Source organism: Pyrus communis, chromosome 15, assembly GCF_963583255.1.
Source record: "Pyrus communis chromosome 15, drPyrComm1.1, whole genome shotgun sequence".
Lineage (NCBI taxonomy): Eukaryota > Viridiplantae > Streptophyta > Magnoliopsida > Rosales > Rosaceae > Pyrus > Pyrus communis.
Window position 1 is genome coordinate 10,404,503 of NC_084817.1, and position 17,366 is coordinate 10,421,868.

At 37.5% G+C, this 17,366-nt stretch overlaps 1 pseudogene; it reads left to right on the forward strand.

The window, feature by feature from the left end:
- Window positions 1-13,328: 13,328 nt before the first annotated feature.
- LOC137717038 (3-ketoacyl-CoA synthase 11-like) lies at window positions 13,329-14,973 on the forward strand (annotated as a pseudogene).
- The last annotated feature ends 2,393 nt before the right edge of the window (window positions 14,974-17,366 follow it).

A 17,366-nucleotide genomic window follows, 5' to 3' on the forward strand; every position in this document is an offset into this window, starting at 1 on the left:
AAACTATCATCTTTTAGATGCAAGTAGCAAGCTCCCAATGGTATGATCAGCCTAGGATGGGTGTCCAGTCAAAACCTAGTTAGGTAATAAAAAACAATGGGAAAATGCTCCTAATCGTGAGAAAAAGAATACATTAAGATCAAGTGAGTATGTATACTTCTGGATACTCCCCATGAGTTTGACGAAACTTTCAAATGAGAAGTACAAGCATTGCATATAAGATAATTACGTATATCAATTCCTCGAACAAGCTTTTAGAAGGTAGACTTATGCAGTGATGTGTGAATAGGTTAGCAATGTTGCCTGGGATTAGATTGCTCGACTTTAATCTCCTGATGCTTTGTTGATGTAGATGTAGACTCAATGTTCCTTGGCTTCATTTTTTCGATGTATCATGACTTGGTCGAGTGGATAAACGCGGCATAGTCCTTATGCTTCGTAGTTGGGACGCAATGATGGATGAAAACAGTAGGTACTTTGAATATGCTTAACAAGAGCTCCTATTCATATCTCATGTGTGGCGTAGTAAAGTGAGGTGAGCCTTGGAACGATTCGAAGATTTCACAACTAATGTCTATATAGTGGACCACCAAGATATTGCATTATCCTTAACGGTAAGGACTTAACCATTTGGAGATGTCCTTGTGCAGGTTTTATAAGTAACTAGTGTCATTAATTAGTTGATATTTTACTATATATTTTACCCTATTCTTAGTAATAATTTATTGGTCATTTTGGTAGAATTTTGATACTTTATTATATATTTCCAATGTAGGACTTTTGATTTGCTTTGGGGTAAAACGTGACCAAATGGATAAATTTTGGAGTGATTTTAATTGGAGGACATTTATGAGTCTATCATGTTGTTACCAAAGTTTCATATTTTTTCATCAAGTGGTTATTTTCTGGCAATGAAATAAAGAAGCAGTGCGCATTACTGGAAGGTGACTTTTTGGGCTTAATTGCGGTTTTTGGAGCCCAAGATGACATATGATGGGTTCATGGCCTTCTGGAGAAGTGTTCAGATTATTCCAAGCTTTAGATCTATCCATTTTGGGCCATTTTTGGAGTAGATATTGGTCCAAAACGTGACTATGCAGATTTTGGACGAATTTTACTAGTTAATTTATAATTTTGTTTCCTAGTTTATTTTAATTTATTTTGTTTCCTAGTTTTATCCGAAGACCTTCTCTAGGGTTTTATTTTGTAGTAATAAAAATAAGGCTGTTTAGCCATTGGAGGAGAACTTAGGCATGCGCTAATTTGGAGAATCGCTTTTGACAATTCAAGTTTATTTTTAAGGTGTTTTCTATCCTTGTTTTTAATAATATTTTGTTTATGGTTGTTCGTAACTAGTTTTGTTTGTTAGGGCGAGGCCCCGAGCCTTAGCATAATTATGTAGTCTTTATTCAATTGCTTATGATATTATGCATGCTTGCTTTGAATTATTGATCATTGTGTTTAAACTGTCTCTATATTTTAATGCTTAACTACCATTAGGATGTTTAGATAAGTAATCCGATGTAATTTGGTTGGTATATCACCGGAGGATTGAGTATTGTTTCTAGTGGTTAATGATTGTAATTTCACTTAGGATGAATATCACATCTTAGGGGTTGCATGGTTTTTTCAAGGGGTTTTCACAAAACTTAATGAGCCTTGCATGTCCATATTTGTTCTGAATATCACAGACGGTCGCATGTTAGATATACATTCTTGAGGGAATATCACGAGGAAAATATCCATTAGGAAAACCTAACCTTCAAAGTTGCATGTGTAATTCATAAGTAATTGGTAAAATTACATAAGATTGTTATGGTGATGGTCGAACCCTAGGCTTTTACAATTTGATTTTCAAAACGTTTCTTTTTGTTTAAATTGGGTTATTATACAAAATGGTCCCTGAGATTTGCATGATCAATAGAAATGGTCCATGAGATTGAAAATCAATAGAAATGGTCCCTGAGATTGTCCACCATCTATGATTTTGGTCATTCCGTTAAAAACTCATTGGGCAATTTTCAAAGTTTCATAACTCAATCGATTCTTAACCAAATTCAACCCATAATATATCAAAATGAAGATAAGAAAGTTTAAAACATGATTATACCTATTTGGAAGCCCAATGATTGCCGGAGATGGCTGAAAAATAGTCTGGAAGGTGACTGGTCCGCGGGAAAACTGAAAAACTCGCCGGAAACTGGGTAAACTTTAAATGTTCATAACTTATTCAATACTCAACAAAATCGAGTGATTCAAAAACAAAAATATACTCATCGACGAGACGAAGAGAATGGTATCTTTATTTACTGCTAACTCGCTGTGGTTTGGCCGGAAACTGCTTGAAAGTGGCTAACTCGAAAATGGTTAGCCACTTTTGAGCCGTTGTCCAACCAAACCAAGGTGAGTTAGCCTTCGAAAAAGTACAATTCTCTTTGTCTCATCAAGAAGTATTAGTTTCTTTTTTCAATCATTCGATTTTGTTCAGTATTGAAGAAGTTATGGAAAAGTTTACCTAGTTTCCAGCGAGTTTTCCAGTTTTCCCGCAGACCAGTCACCTTCCAAGCTATTTTCCGGTCATCTTCGGAAGCCACTGAGCTTCCAAATAGGTATAATCTTTTTCTACACTTTCCTATCTTCATATGGGTCGAATTTGGTTAAGAAACGAGTGAGTTATAAAGCTTTGAAAATTGCCCAAAATCGTTTTTAATAGAAAGACCAAAATCAAGGATGGTGGACAATACCAGGGACCATTTCTATTGATTTTCAATCTCGGGGACCATTTCTATTGTTCATTCAAATCTCAGGGAACATTTTGTATAATAACCCTTTTCTTTATTTTGCTAATTTCTTTAATTGTTTTAATTTAAAATTCATTTTTATTATTTTAAATTCCAAAATCAACATTTTCCCAACTTTGTTTTAGATAATTAATTAGGAGTTAGTTTTAAATACAAATTATTCATTCAATCCTTATGAAAAACGACCTTGCTTTAGCCGTTTATACTACAACACCTGGCTCTCTTGCAAGTATTTTTAATTATTTTTATCCCTATTTTTATCCTATCAGTCACCATAACAAACAAGACAAGTATCATTCCGAGAACCAAGGGGGTTGGATCCACTCGGTATGCATAGGGATAAGACTAAATCTGTAGTACCTTCAGAGTAATGGGAATATGTCTTTAATAGGAAGGTTGAATGTAGGCGCAGTGCTGCATCTTTAACAATAGATCAACAACGAATGTCCTCTTTAATGTAATGAGCTATGTACAACAAAGTGTAAAGTTGAGCTTAGATATAGAACTTTGGATTTCATAACTTCTTCAAGGGTCTCATTTACATATAGCGTATGGAAGATCATAGGTATACTCAAAGGTAACACCTTTGGGATGCAGTCCGACTGGTGGACCAAGATACCATCAGAACAGCGCTTGAACTTCAAGTCAAGGCATAAACGAGCTTTTCCAAGATCTTTCTCAAATTTCATCTTCAAGTATGAGGCAGCTTTCTCAAGCTATTCTAGAGTATTAGTGAGATTCATGTCATCAACATAAAATCTTTAACTCTAACAATTTGAAATGAGACTTCATAGTTTAAGAGCATAATTTCATATTCTTGAAGCATAAGAGTCGAGAAGAGGAAAAGTTGAAGCAAAAGGTGCATCGATGATGGACACGTGGGCTAGGAGGGCAAAGTTGTCTTTTTGTTATGTAAGAATGGGAAAATGGCTGATAACAAAGGAATTGGAGGGCACTTTAGTCCATTCACTATTGGTGAACAATGTTTTTTACTTAGATTTTTAGTATAAGTATAATGTGTTCTCGTTATTTGTGTGAAAGGAAAAATCGAAATATGTCTTGTGAATATAATAAAGTCTGGATTTATTCTGTTGTTCAACATGTTATGCACTATCAAAGTTGAACCAAACGCAAAAAAAACGATTGATAAGGAAGAGACTAAAGCTACAAAAGTTTTCTAGAAGCTAATAACGGTGCAGAATTTGACTTCTAGAGTTTTAATGTCTTTCGAAAATAAATGGAGGATGCAGAAATCGAATAAGTTAAAAGAACTTGTTACAATCCGTATTTTCATATGATCCATTATTCTAGTGTATATGGTTCTTAAAATTAGTTTAACAATTTTGAATCCCCCTGGATATATATTTATTATATATAAATATTGTTATATCCTGCAGAATTCGTCCTTATATATAGAGAGGATTACATATCGTTTTCGAATTGGTAATGAAACCATTCAAAACCAGGTATGACTTGGTTTATACAACTTGATTAAGAGGAACCGCTTCATATGAAACCTGTCTCTTTATTTTGAATTGATATTCAAACTTCTATAATATATATGTTTCTCAAGCCTTTAATGAGTTACATACGGAGTATAAAAGTTTAAAACCAAAAGGACACAACTCCACCTTTGAAAAGGTGTGAAAATTTGAGTACTGTAGAAGTAGCCAGCTGGTCACTAAGTCACAACATCGTGCATGTGGATCACTACTGATCATCTTCATACCGGTATTGTCCTCCATTTAATCACATGTGCAATTCAGTAGGTGGGGTATTATTCAAAAGCCTTCTGTAAAATATGATGAACTTTTTAGGCCCCAGACGGTCCACCACTAACATCATCATTAATTATATATATTATTGTCGATACTGTCAACTTACCACCTATTACTAGATATTGTCCCGGCGCACCTTAGCACCAGCAGCTCCATGGAGTCACAAGGGAAACAAATTTCCACATCAAGAACTAGTCAAATTATTGTGCTGAAAAACTTCCATATATTAATTGTATATTTTTTTTTTCATATGACCGATGTAGAATCCTATTCTCTAACGCAATAAGTATTGGAACTATTTAATATAAAGAAGATTTCACTTCATAAAAATTTCAATGTGTGACATATTGAATATGTGTATGAAAGAGTGTTAAAGAAAACACGAAACACCAATAGAGGGTGCAATGAAAATGGAACGAAAGTTAGGATCTAATGAAAGAGCATAACCTGTGAGCTTACCATATATAAAACCCAAAACCCTAACTTAGTGGGTGCTCACCATCTAAAAGAAGCAAGTGAAATATACAGTAAGCATAGAGTTAGATGTTTGGATTAAATTTTAGTCCTCAGGCCAAAATCTTACATTAATTTCATCACTAATTTCAAATGGGGTGTGATATCCACACACCCATTTTACTTCTCACACACCTTTTTAAATTTCGGCCGTCGGATCAGATGAATTGAAGAAGATCAATAGACATAAATTATCAAAGAGTGTGTGAGAAGTAAAATAGGATATGTGGATAACACACCCCTTTCAAATTATTTCCTTCTTCATACAGAATGCAGTACATAATTAATTCACAATTAATTATTCTTCGCCAAAGAATAATATGTCATTGCAAGATTCTTATTATATAGGCAATGATAGAATTAGTGGTAACCCAGGTAAGCATCTGTTTTTTCAACACAATCATCCCACATTTCGTTACTTAATTTCAAAGCATAATCTTTGTTTACTTTGGCATGAAATTTGTGAAGAGCTTCATTCACTAATGCTTTCTGGCAAGATTGACCAAGGTCAATGAGATCGAAGCAACACCATAGATCCACACCCCATGACGTTTTAATGTGTGTGTGTGTGTGTGTGTGTTGATTCTTTTCTTTTGTTAAGATAAAAGCTTCGGAATGATCTTTATATATGTTAAGCACTATTAATAATGACAAATAAATCAAACAGTTTTGGCAGCGTAACTCCTAAATTGAATGCAAAATTAACTCAATATTTTTTAGATAGTAAAAGTGCGGTTCCTTGACCTTTTCGGTTTTCTCAATTTATGACATACTAGCCTCTTGGCGTGTGGGCAATTTGTTTATTTGTTTATTTTATTTTATTATTATTGTGTCGATTAAATTAATTATGTGGAAAGAGAAATGCTAGTTACTTTCTTTACTTACTTTCTCATATTTGTATTTCTTTACTTACTTTCTCATATTTGTATTTCCCACTCAATAGATGTCATGTGGACTTATCTTGCACCATAACTTATGCATTATTTGTGTTTTAAATTTCTTTAATCTCTTTCCACCAATGCCCCTATTTAAAACTCATTTATCAATTAAATCATTAAATAATCCATCTAATTTGACAAATCTGTTGCAGTCATATTTAACATGGGAATATGATTGTTTAAATCCTAGTATATTTCAGATATCTTTAGAAGATTCTCTAGGGTTAGATATTATCCTATTAGAGTTATAATCCTATTAGGGTAAGGAATTAACCCTCCATATTGCTATAAAGAAATGCACAATGTGGTGGAATACAACACGTTAGAAGCTAAGGAACTGAAGGATTGTGGATAAGGCTCTTCTCCAAAAAATTAAAGGGTTTTATTTGTTTTCTTCCAATCAGATACGCTTAAATAAAGTAAGATATTTGAAACGATCGTGAAGCATGAAAACATTATCCATGATGCATGAATACCATTTATATTTACCTTCCGATATATATTGTATATGTTTCATATATTTGTCAACTTATATATACATTCCATGCATTGCGCAATTATTTATGCTATGCGGAATTTGTGAGTCAAAGCATCATAATAAATTAGAAGCAATTGAGGTTTTAACCCCAGAAGTCAAAAAGAAAAAAAAGGATTTTTTTTTTTTTTTTTTTTTGTGGCATAAGCCGCAGCGATGCTGGCACCACTAAGCCAAGCCCTTTTGTTGGCCTGTAGCCCAGCTGCGTCGAGCATGCATTGGGACAACATCATTTGACTTTTGGACTACCAAGGCAACAACCTTTTAGGTTTGCTGTGCATCCATGGACACCCTAGGTTCATCCTGGTAGGGTTTAACACGGGTTTGCAGCCCCCAGCCCACTTCAGCAGCCATGCTGGGTCCTACCCCTTGCGCATCTGGCCCAAAACAAGCAACCCTTTACTGCTGGGCCTTGTCTTTTCGTGCCCCAATCCGCTTACAAGAAGTTTTTGCTTGTTGGGCCTTGCCCGCGTGTGACCCAGCCTGTCTCCAGCAAGCTCGTCTGCTTGCTAAGCTTGCATCGTGCCTTCGACCTGCTTGCCAGCAGCCCTTGCACTGCTAGGCTTGCTTTGCCCTAGCCCAAAACCGAAGCCAACCTTTGGCTGGACTTCGCTGCGTACACATTTAGTTCAGCCCTTTGCTGGGCCTGCTACCCATGCCCTCAAAAGGAACTGTTTTTGTTACTGGCTTACCTCAGACCCATGACCCAGAGGCTTACAACCCTTCCTATGGCTGCAGGGTCTGCTCGTGCACTTCAACCAGCCCAACGAGGCTGAGCTAAACGACGATGCAACAAAGCAGCCTAACGATACCCTGGATGTAGCCGAGCATGCCTTAGCAGCTCTTGCTCCACCCGATGGAGACTTCTGGCATTTGCATGTTGATGGCACATCTAACTACAAAGGCTCAGAAGCAGGTGTGGTCTTTATTACCCTAAACGGTTCAATGCTCGAGCAAGCAATCACTCTAGGCTTTAAAACATCCAACAACGAAGCAGAGTACGAGGACTTACTAGCAGGCATCCGAATGGCAAAAGACTTGGCAGTGAAAAAGCTCGTAATTCATTCTGATTCCCAGCAAATCACCAACAAGACTAGTGGGGAGTACACAGAAAAACATTCGAAGATGGAACAATACCTAGAGAATGTACGAAAGCAGCTAGAGGTGTTTCAAGCTTACACCTTCACTCAAGTTCGATGGGCAAATAACGCCCACACGGACGCGCTAGCCGGCCTTGACTCTGCCCTCAACCACCAACTCAAACGCTCTATACCGGTGGAGTATCTAGACAAGCTAAGCATAGAAGCGGAGCCAGCAGCTGAGGTGTCACAGGTTAGTACAACTTCGAACTGGCAAGATTCCATTATAGACTAATGGCACACCCCCCACGAAAAGATTGGAGCCTAGAAAACTCCAAATAAAGGTGGCACGTTACTACATATGGAACGGCATTCACATCCGAAGATCCTACAGTGCACCACATCTCCGTTGTATACCTCATCCCGACGACCTAAAAGTTCTAAGTTCAATCCACGAATGTGTTTGTGGAAATCACTCCGGAGGTCGATCCTTAGCACAAAAGGCTCTTAACGTAGGCTATTGCTGGCCTACCATGCATCAAGATGCTAAGGAGTTAGTACAAAAATGCGACTGTTGCCAATATTACACGACACGGAAGATGCCTTTCCATCTGATTTTACTTTTGCTACTCCCAACTCAACATTTTCGGCATCACCCAATGCGGAGAGAACCTATTATGATCCATCCGTATGGACTCCTATGGAAATAGAAACTGCCACAGGCAATGCGGAACACACTCTTTTAGAACATCCTCTAAAGTTTAAGAGCACATATACTGAAGTTGCGCTAGTCATATTGTCTAATATCCTTATCCAATGTAATCTAGAGCGTTGCTGTTTGATCTGCAATCTAAATAAAATTCACAGAGATAATATTCAGTGAGGATCTGAAAATTGGGCGTTTACTCTTTTTGGTTTCATCTTTGCAGGATGGTTCCGGCGCCAGAGAATCAAGTGGGGAGCCCCTGGTGACCAGTTATAATAAATTATTCCTGGGCAAGGTTGATTACATCTGGTAAATTTTCTATGGTTCTGATTTTCCTTGTGCATTTCCTGTCACCTTATTCTGCTTATCAGATTTTTAGAGTCGAGAACTCACTTTTGCATCTCTGTTTTAATAAAATTCGTGTACCACTCTCTTGTCTGATCATTTATTTTTCTTATTCTGAGCCTGCGGAATAGGTTGAGACCCATTATTGCTTCTTATAATTTTCTTTTTTAAATATCAGGCGTTCTGAAGGTCTGCACACTGTCAGGGTGCTTGCTCCTATTCCGAAGCAAGCTACGCAGTGGACTTCAGGGTTCCCAACCAAGGTACGGGTTTTCTACTGATATTAAACAGAGAACGGTATCTATTTACTATTTTCGGGAAAGTAAGGGAATGAATTAAATTATGATCTTAAGAATAGACTTTTCACTAAAGGAGTATATAATAAATGACATTGATTAATCCTCGTTCAATGAATGAACTTGAGAGACATTTCTGAGGTATTTTTTTTGGGGACGGTTTTGCAGAAATGGGGTAGTGATCATATTGCATTGGCTTCTGAGTTGGCATTCATTAACAATTCTGTCCAATCATGAGGGTAGCACAGATGTCCACAGCACTTAGTCATTGACATCTGAGGATTGTGATGGGACAAATTGCGGCAACAACTGTCAAATTCTTTGAGCTTCTAGTCACAGGTTCTGCAGCAACTCCTGTATATATTTTTTATCTTCATGGTATTCAGTTCTACAGTTGCTATCTAGAAAATTAGAATTGAACAGTCGTCACTTGTCACCTTTGGACCAACTCAAACAGTTCTGCTCTTGTGAGTATGCCCCTGTGACTTGACGGCCATTGATTCTTTTGAAATTCACAATAGATTCCTTTTTAATCGTTGACATGCCGGAGATGACTGACAACATTAAGCAGAAACCAACATCAGAAACTTAAGTATTTAGGTTGGATCGTTCACCTCTCGTTTGCCGGAGATAACAAGTCGTTAACGAATTCTGATTTTGTTGTGGAACCAATAATAGTAGTGATTATTTTCTTCCAGAAAATAGGCCATTTTGTTACAGATGAAATACGATTTTGTACATTGTTACACCGCACGCTCCATTAAATTAGTATATGGTACAAGCAAACTGTTTCTTTAGATACGGTTCGGATGAGAGAAGTTGAAATTTGGTGCTAATTGTTATGAAATTCACCTCACCTCGCCCTAAAATAAATTGCCGTATCATCTCCAAAGACAAAGTGAGTTTTAACTGTCCACTTTTGACATTTGGTTGTTGAAACTATTGAAATCAAATATTGACGACACATCGACTGAATGATGATTTAACGACATGTATAAAAATGATCATTTTCCACATTTTACCCAAAAAGCCTCGAGAGTATTCGAACTTTGAGCAAGTTTATATTTTCCCTTGTATATGTCCTTTCATGTTAGAGACTTGCATGTAACGGAACAACGCTTGCTATAGCGTTCTAAACTAATAATGCATGGCACTAAGCCTTGTATTATATTATTGGATTGAAATGCGAGGCGAGTAGTGTAACGTGTTCTTGAAACTGAGTTGATGAATAGTTTTAGCTCTTTTATTGTTGAAGACACCCCACCTTTTTAAAATAGGTAAGAAATGAAGAACTTCCAACACTCCATCTCAGCCGCTCTCCCCGCCATTTTCCTTCTCGGTGTCGTCGGCCCATGACAGCCACCCCTTTTCCGGCATTCGCTCTCTCTGGAGTTCTCACTTCTGTCAATGTTTTGCAGGACATGGAATCATTGTTCTAAAAATCACCGCTTAGCGCCGTCTAAACGCTAGGTGGCTGGCCACTGCCCCAATTAATGTCTGGGCATTTGAAAATTAAGAAATGGCGCCTAGACATGTTGAGACGCCTGCCTAGGCACCGACCTAGCCCACCCAAACATGGCTAGGTTGCAACTCATTTGAACAGAAAATAGATAACAATTCATTTTGCATTTAATTTTTTTTTTTTTTCAATAAATTGTAAGAAACTTGTTGAATATTTGTAATGAACACACATTATTTGCTTGTTCTCCATGTTTTCATTATGTTTCAATACTTCATAACATATATATATAGATATATTAAGTATAAACTGATACTTATTTACACAAAATATAATATATTTATTTAAATTCACCAAGTCTTATTAGGCGCCCTCTAGGCTCTAAGCACCTAAGTGCTAGGCCCTAACCCGCCGTCCGACTAGTGCTTAGCGTCTTTTAGAATCTTGCATGGAACACTAGAAAACTGCATTTTCTAATGTAGAGAAGCAATCCTTCCATAGTAAACGAGGAATTGACTTTCTGTTCTCTTTTCTTTTGAACAAAAACACAACCTGGAACCTCCTCATTAATTTTAAATGGTGGAAACCACCAATTTTGGTTAAACTTCTTAGAATTGACTTTCTATTAGATGATTGGCTAGGTTAATTGGAAGTCAACATATGTTTGTGTATATCCAACACTATCTTCTTGCGTACTTGAGATCATTTTGTTGATGCAGAAGCCATGGTGGGTGTCCGTCTAGAAGGAACAGGGTGATGTTGGTAGTGCTGGGTTTGTTTATTTATTTTTAATTTAATTGGTATTTTAAGCAAAATGGTATGTGAGGTTTGCATAACTCTTCATTTTGCTCCTTAAGATTTGAAATCAATAGAAGTAGTCCTTGAGTTTGTCTACCGTCCATCATTTAATCATTTCTTGAAAAATCTTCGTTAAATAAGAATCAAAATAACAATACTATCCTCAATTTAATGAATAATGTGTCAAAATAATTTAACAAAAATTAAAGGTATTTTGTCGTTTTATCTTATTTAATGGAGATTTTTCACGAAATGACCGAAGTGATTGATGGTGGACAAATTTAAGAACTAGATCCATTGATTTAAATTTTAATGACTAAGGTGATAAGTTATGCTAATCTTAGGGACCATTTTGCACCATTTCGACCTTGCCTATATTTTACTTGGGAATTAACAAAAAAAAAAAAAAAAAAAAAAGGGATCTGAGGCGATTACTTTTTCAATGTAACTATAGTATGTGGTCACGTGATGGCAAAAGGGGGATTGAGATTATCACGTGACGATTGAATTTTCAATATGATTGGAATCACAATTATATAATCCACTATTGTATCAACACGTACAGTTATTTATTAATATTATATTTATGTCATTGAAATGTCTGTTGTGCCGTTTTGTTATATTACAAAATAAATATATTAGTAATACCATGTTGCAGTGTGAGAAACATATCCAAAAACTTCTCATCAATGATTTTCTAGTACGTATCAATCTGTTGGTGCTTACAATCATTCAATACACCAGAATTCTTGATCATTGAATTCTAATTTATTAAATCATTCACCACACATCTAATTATGCTTCAACGTGTGTCATATACCAAAGCATAATAAAATTCACATCATGTGATGTGACCATGCTTGGGAGCAGCTCTAGCTCTTCTCAAATGCTAACAGGTCAAGGTAGTTTGTATTTTGCAACATATCTCATGAAACCACATATTGTTTGCTAATAAATCTTACTCTTTTTTGGGCTGATTTGACATTGTTGAAATCATTTTAAAACAAGTTTTTTTTTTTTTTTTTTTTTTTTAACTCGGGCTAAAACTGTAATTGGCAAGTGAGAAGAAAAAGTGTTTTTTTTGTCAAAATAATGAGTTTAAAACAGCAGAAGTCACTCTAACTCTAATTCTGAAAAATGTTTTTGTTTTTCAGCACAAAAACCCTAAACAAACCCTTGGTCTTTTTTCTTTTTTTTTCCTTTTTCTTTTATTTAAAAAATTCAGTTTCCAAGAAACATTTAACAGCGTGATTGTGATTCATAGTATTTTAAAACAAGTTGCAGTGTAACAAGTCAACCCAAACACAAGACACGCAACAACATTTGAAAATCTTTGACAAAAACGACAACATTTGAAAGTCATTTTCTTTGTCCCGACTCTGCCTCCTCGCTCCCACAAACTCACGAGACTCGGAAAGCACAAGAAACCATTCTGTTTTCTCAGCCAAAAATCCAGCATTTCTGATCAGATTTGCAATTTCAGGTCAGTTTTCTCATCTAGGTTTTCCTCAGAATTCAATTTTCTCATCTGGATCGCATGCAATGATTTGAATCAATTCGTTTTTAGCTTGATATTTGGTATAAAAAGTAAAAAATGCTTACTTTTTTATGTGCTTTCTGGTTATTTTGAAGGTATTTTTTAGGTCCTTTGAGTGCTGCAATTGCTGTTTTCTGTTGTTCTTATCTTTTTTAGGACAACTAATGGAAATCCTCGGTTATCTAGTCTTTTTAGAGGCCGAGAAGACTCATAGAAGTATTTCAGTCTCTCATGACCACAATTAAGCAGACTCACCAACTTAGAGTCTTGAACCTAAAATCTCTCTGTTTTTCGTATTTCGAGACCTGGAATCCGCGCTGTTACCAAATCCAGAGAAACTCTAATTCCTGAAACCCCCCCAAACATACCAGAATTTCCCTAGAAAATCCAGTCCCTAGATTCTTTGATTCCTCTGCACAAAATCGCGTTCTGTAACCCGAAATGCTGTTCAAATTCGGTTTTGAGGAAAGAGGATTCACACTTCATTAATGCTACTGTTCTATTGAGATCAGGGATGACATCTCTCTTCGAATTTTCGGAAAAATGTCACCTTCCAATCTAAAGACACCTTCAATCCCTTCATCATCGGTGTCCTCGGCCTCATTGAAGCTCCCCGATTTCAAACAATTTGTGAAACTGAAGTACGTAAAGCTCGGATACCATTACCTTATCACCCATGGAATGTACCTGTTTTTATCCCCTCCTTTTGTTCTTACTGTGGCACAACTGTGTACATTCTCACTCCAAGACCTCCATGACCTTTGGGATCAGTTCAGGTTCAATCTCATATCCGTTGCTCGGCTCCTTTGGTCTTCTTATTGACCCTTTATTTCCTTACTCGTCCACAGCCTGTTTACCTTGTTGATTTCTCGTGCTATAAGCCGGAGGATGCGCGAAAGGTCACAAGGCGGGTCCTCATGAACTCTTCCCATTCAATAGGAACATTCACTGAGGAAAACTTCGTGCTTCAACACAAAATTCTTGAGAGGTCGGGTCTTGGGGACTCGACCTACCTCCCTGAAGCTGTTGTACAGGTGCCTCCCGATCCGTGTATGGCAGAGGCGAGAAAAGAAGCTGCGATGGTAATGTTTGGTATTTGAAAAAACTTGCATTAAATTGAAGGACATTGGTATTTTGGTTGTGAATTGTAGCTTGTTCAATCCAACACTGTCGTTGTCAGCTATGGTTATCAATCGTTACAGGCTGCGAGGGAATATTATTAGTTATAACCTTGGCGGGATGGGATGTAGTGCCGGTTTGATCTCCATTGATCTTGCTAAAGATCTTCTTCGAGTCCACCCGAATACCTATGCTTTGGTCATTAGCATGGAAAACATCACATTGAATTGGTATTTCGGGAATGATAGATCGATGCTTGTCTCAAACTGCTTGTTTAGAATGGGAGGAGCTGCAATTTTGCTTTCAATCAAATGGTCAGACAGACGTCGATCCAAGTATCAGTTGGTGCACACTGTTCGAACCCACAAAGGTTCGGATGACAAGTGCTTCTCTTTTGTTACCCAACAAGAGGATTTTGCCGGGAAAGTTGGAGTTTCTTTGTCAGAGGATCTTATGGCGGTTGCTGGGGACGCTTTGAAGACCAACATCACTACCTTGGGTCCTCTCGTGTTACCTATGTCCGAACAGTTGCTCTTCTTGCTGGGAGAAAACTTTTGAAGATGAAGGTCATGCCTTACATCCCGGATTTCAAGTTGGCTTTTGAGCATTTCTGCATTCATGCAGGAGGAAGAGCTGTGCTAGATGAATTGGAGAAAAACTTGCAGCTTTCGGACCGTCACATAGAGCCTTCTAGAATGACACTTTACAGATTTGGCAACACTTCAAGCAGCTCTCTTTGGTATGAACTTGCTTATACAGAAGCCAAGGGAAAGATGAAGAAGGGAGACAGAACTGGCAGATAGCGTTCGGGTCCAGCTTCAAGTGCAACAGTGCAGTTTGGAAGGCTTTGAGAACTGTGAATCCAGTAAAGGAGAAGAGTCCATGGGTGGATGAGATCCACCAGTTCCCGGTGGATGTTTCTAAGGTCTCTGTTCTATCTGATCCCCGTCGACTTTTCCCTGTTCATCATGTTTTCTCAAGTGTGGTGGTTGTAGTGAAGCGTTTGGCTTTAGTTTATGAGGTAGATGCTGTTAGTGGTGATTTACAGTGGGATTATGTCTTTAATTAATCGGCTGGTTTCTTTTATGCTGTTTTTATTCTGTTGGTGATCCAATTTAACTGGGATTAATATCCAATTTAGTTTAAACATATTCCTAGTATCAACTTTCAGTTGGTGTTCTTGGCATCCTGCCTACATATTTCGGATACCTGTTTTTGGTCGGATCCCTGCGATAAAATGTCCGCACACCCCTTTTCTCCGCATGCACATCATTTCCCTTAATTTAAACAAACTCTTGTCAAGATTTGTCTCCCATACTTCGGATACCTGTTTTTAGAAATGCACTTCCGGTTATAATCGGCCACGATCTGGTCGATATTGAGAGAGAGAGAGAGAGAGAGATTAGAAACAATTTCCACTACATAAGAAAAGAATTGAAAAAATATATTCTTTGATTGTTCCAAATAGAACAGCATGCCACCCAACGCACAAAGGACAGTATTGAAGAACAAAATATACCTCGAATTGTACAGAGGAGTTCTTTTTTTTTTTTTTTTTTTTTTTTTTTTCTTTCTTTTTTTCCGGCAGGAGTTGACAAGAGAGCGAACCCACAAGGATACTAGTCCTTGTGGACTTGGACTTGTTGATGAGAGACTTGTGAATATGAGGGATCACGCCGCCACCGGCTATTGTACCTTTGATCAGGGTGTCGAGTTCTTCGTCACCACGAATTACAAGCTGCAAGTGCCTGGGTGTGATGCGCTTCACCTTTAAATCTTTGCTTGCATTGCCTGCTAGCTCCAACACTTCAGCCGTAAGATACTCTAAGATAGCGGCAGAGTACACGGCAGCTGTTGCGCCAACTCTTCCACTGGCTTGAACCCTTGTCTTCAAAAGACGGTGAATTCGACCAACTGGGAACTGCAGGAATGTTCATTCATGTACGAGAAACAGGAACCCAATGGGTATATTATACCAATTACCAAGAACAGGAACCCAATGGGTATATTATACCAATTACCAAGAAACCAAATACAATCCATTGTTAACTTGAACACTTTAAGAAGTACAAAAATCTTCAACACATGGGCAAAAGTCCATGATATACTCACGCCTGGAACAACTTCACGAGCCTGTACTTGAAACCCAATTTATCATCTAAAGCAAATATATACAGCACCTCACCCAGGTCAATGACACATCTGATCATTTAGTAGTCATTATTAAACGAAATAATGCAAACTACCATTTAACGTTGGAGAACAAGAAGAAAGAACGGCCATCTCAACTGACTATTTACACATGGACCAGAACCTTGGAAAAGGAAAATAGGACACAGAAACATACACCTAAAGCTTTTGTCAACCATGGTCTGAAACCATATATTACCACGCTAGCAACCTCAGCAATTAAAGTTTCCTTTTGAAACATTATTCGGCCTACAAAATGTGTCCCATCTCAACGAAATAAGATTGAATTGTTTGCAAACACAATTTCTGTGATCGTCCTTTGACAGAATTATTTAGGCAAGCCTTGAAAGGCACCTTCCATGTAGGTAGTCACAATTATCAGGTTATGTTCAATTGGGGTATTCTGCCAGTAGCCCTGCCTGCTTTCTTGCCTCACCAACATATTACGGCTTCGAAACAAATTACAGGAAAGTAGGAAACGACACAATGGACCAATGTTCCAATCGTAGAGATCAACATAACGAATAAATAATTAACATAGAGACAGCCGCATATCGGATCCTGAATTTGTATCTTTCGGCCATTTATGTGAACAAGTCTTCTATCGATTCCCCCTATATCCATCCAGCACAACCTCCACACTGCTAATTAGAGTTTGTCTTTGGGGCTTAATTTTCTGATATCATTCTTCTCACCAAGGAGGAAAATATATAATGTACAAGAGTGATTTACAAGGAAAGAAAGAAACATCAAATAACCTAATTATAATCTGATTATAAGGACTCAAATAGGTAACTAAACTAATTACAAAAGGTCAACTGTCCAACACTCCCCCTCAAGTTGGTGCATAAATGTCATTCATGCCCAACTTGACAAGAGAGTTGTAGAATGCTTGACTTGCAACAGCTTTAGTTAAGATATCCGCCAATTGATCCTCTGACTTTACGAACGACAATGGAATAATATTCCTATCCAACTTCTCCTTAATGAAGTGTCTGTCAACTTCCATGTGTTTTGTGTGATCATGTTGAATTGGGTTGTGTGAGATATCGATAGCTGCTTTATTATCACAAAATAAATCTGAGGCTGAATTGGAAGGATACCCGAGTTCACCAAGTAACCTCCGAAGCCATAATAGTTCACATACTCCCTTTGCCATACCCCTGTATTCCGCCTCTGCACTTGATAAAGTAACCACTTTTTGTTTCTTACTCTGCTAAGTCACTAAGTTTCCTCCCACAAATGTAAAGTAACCAGGTGTGGACCAACGAT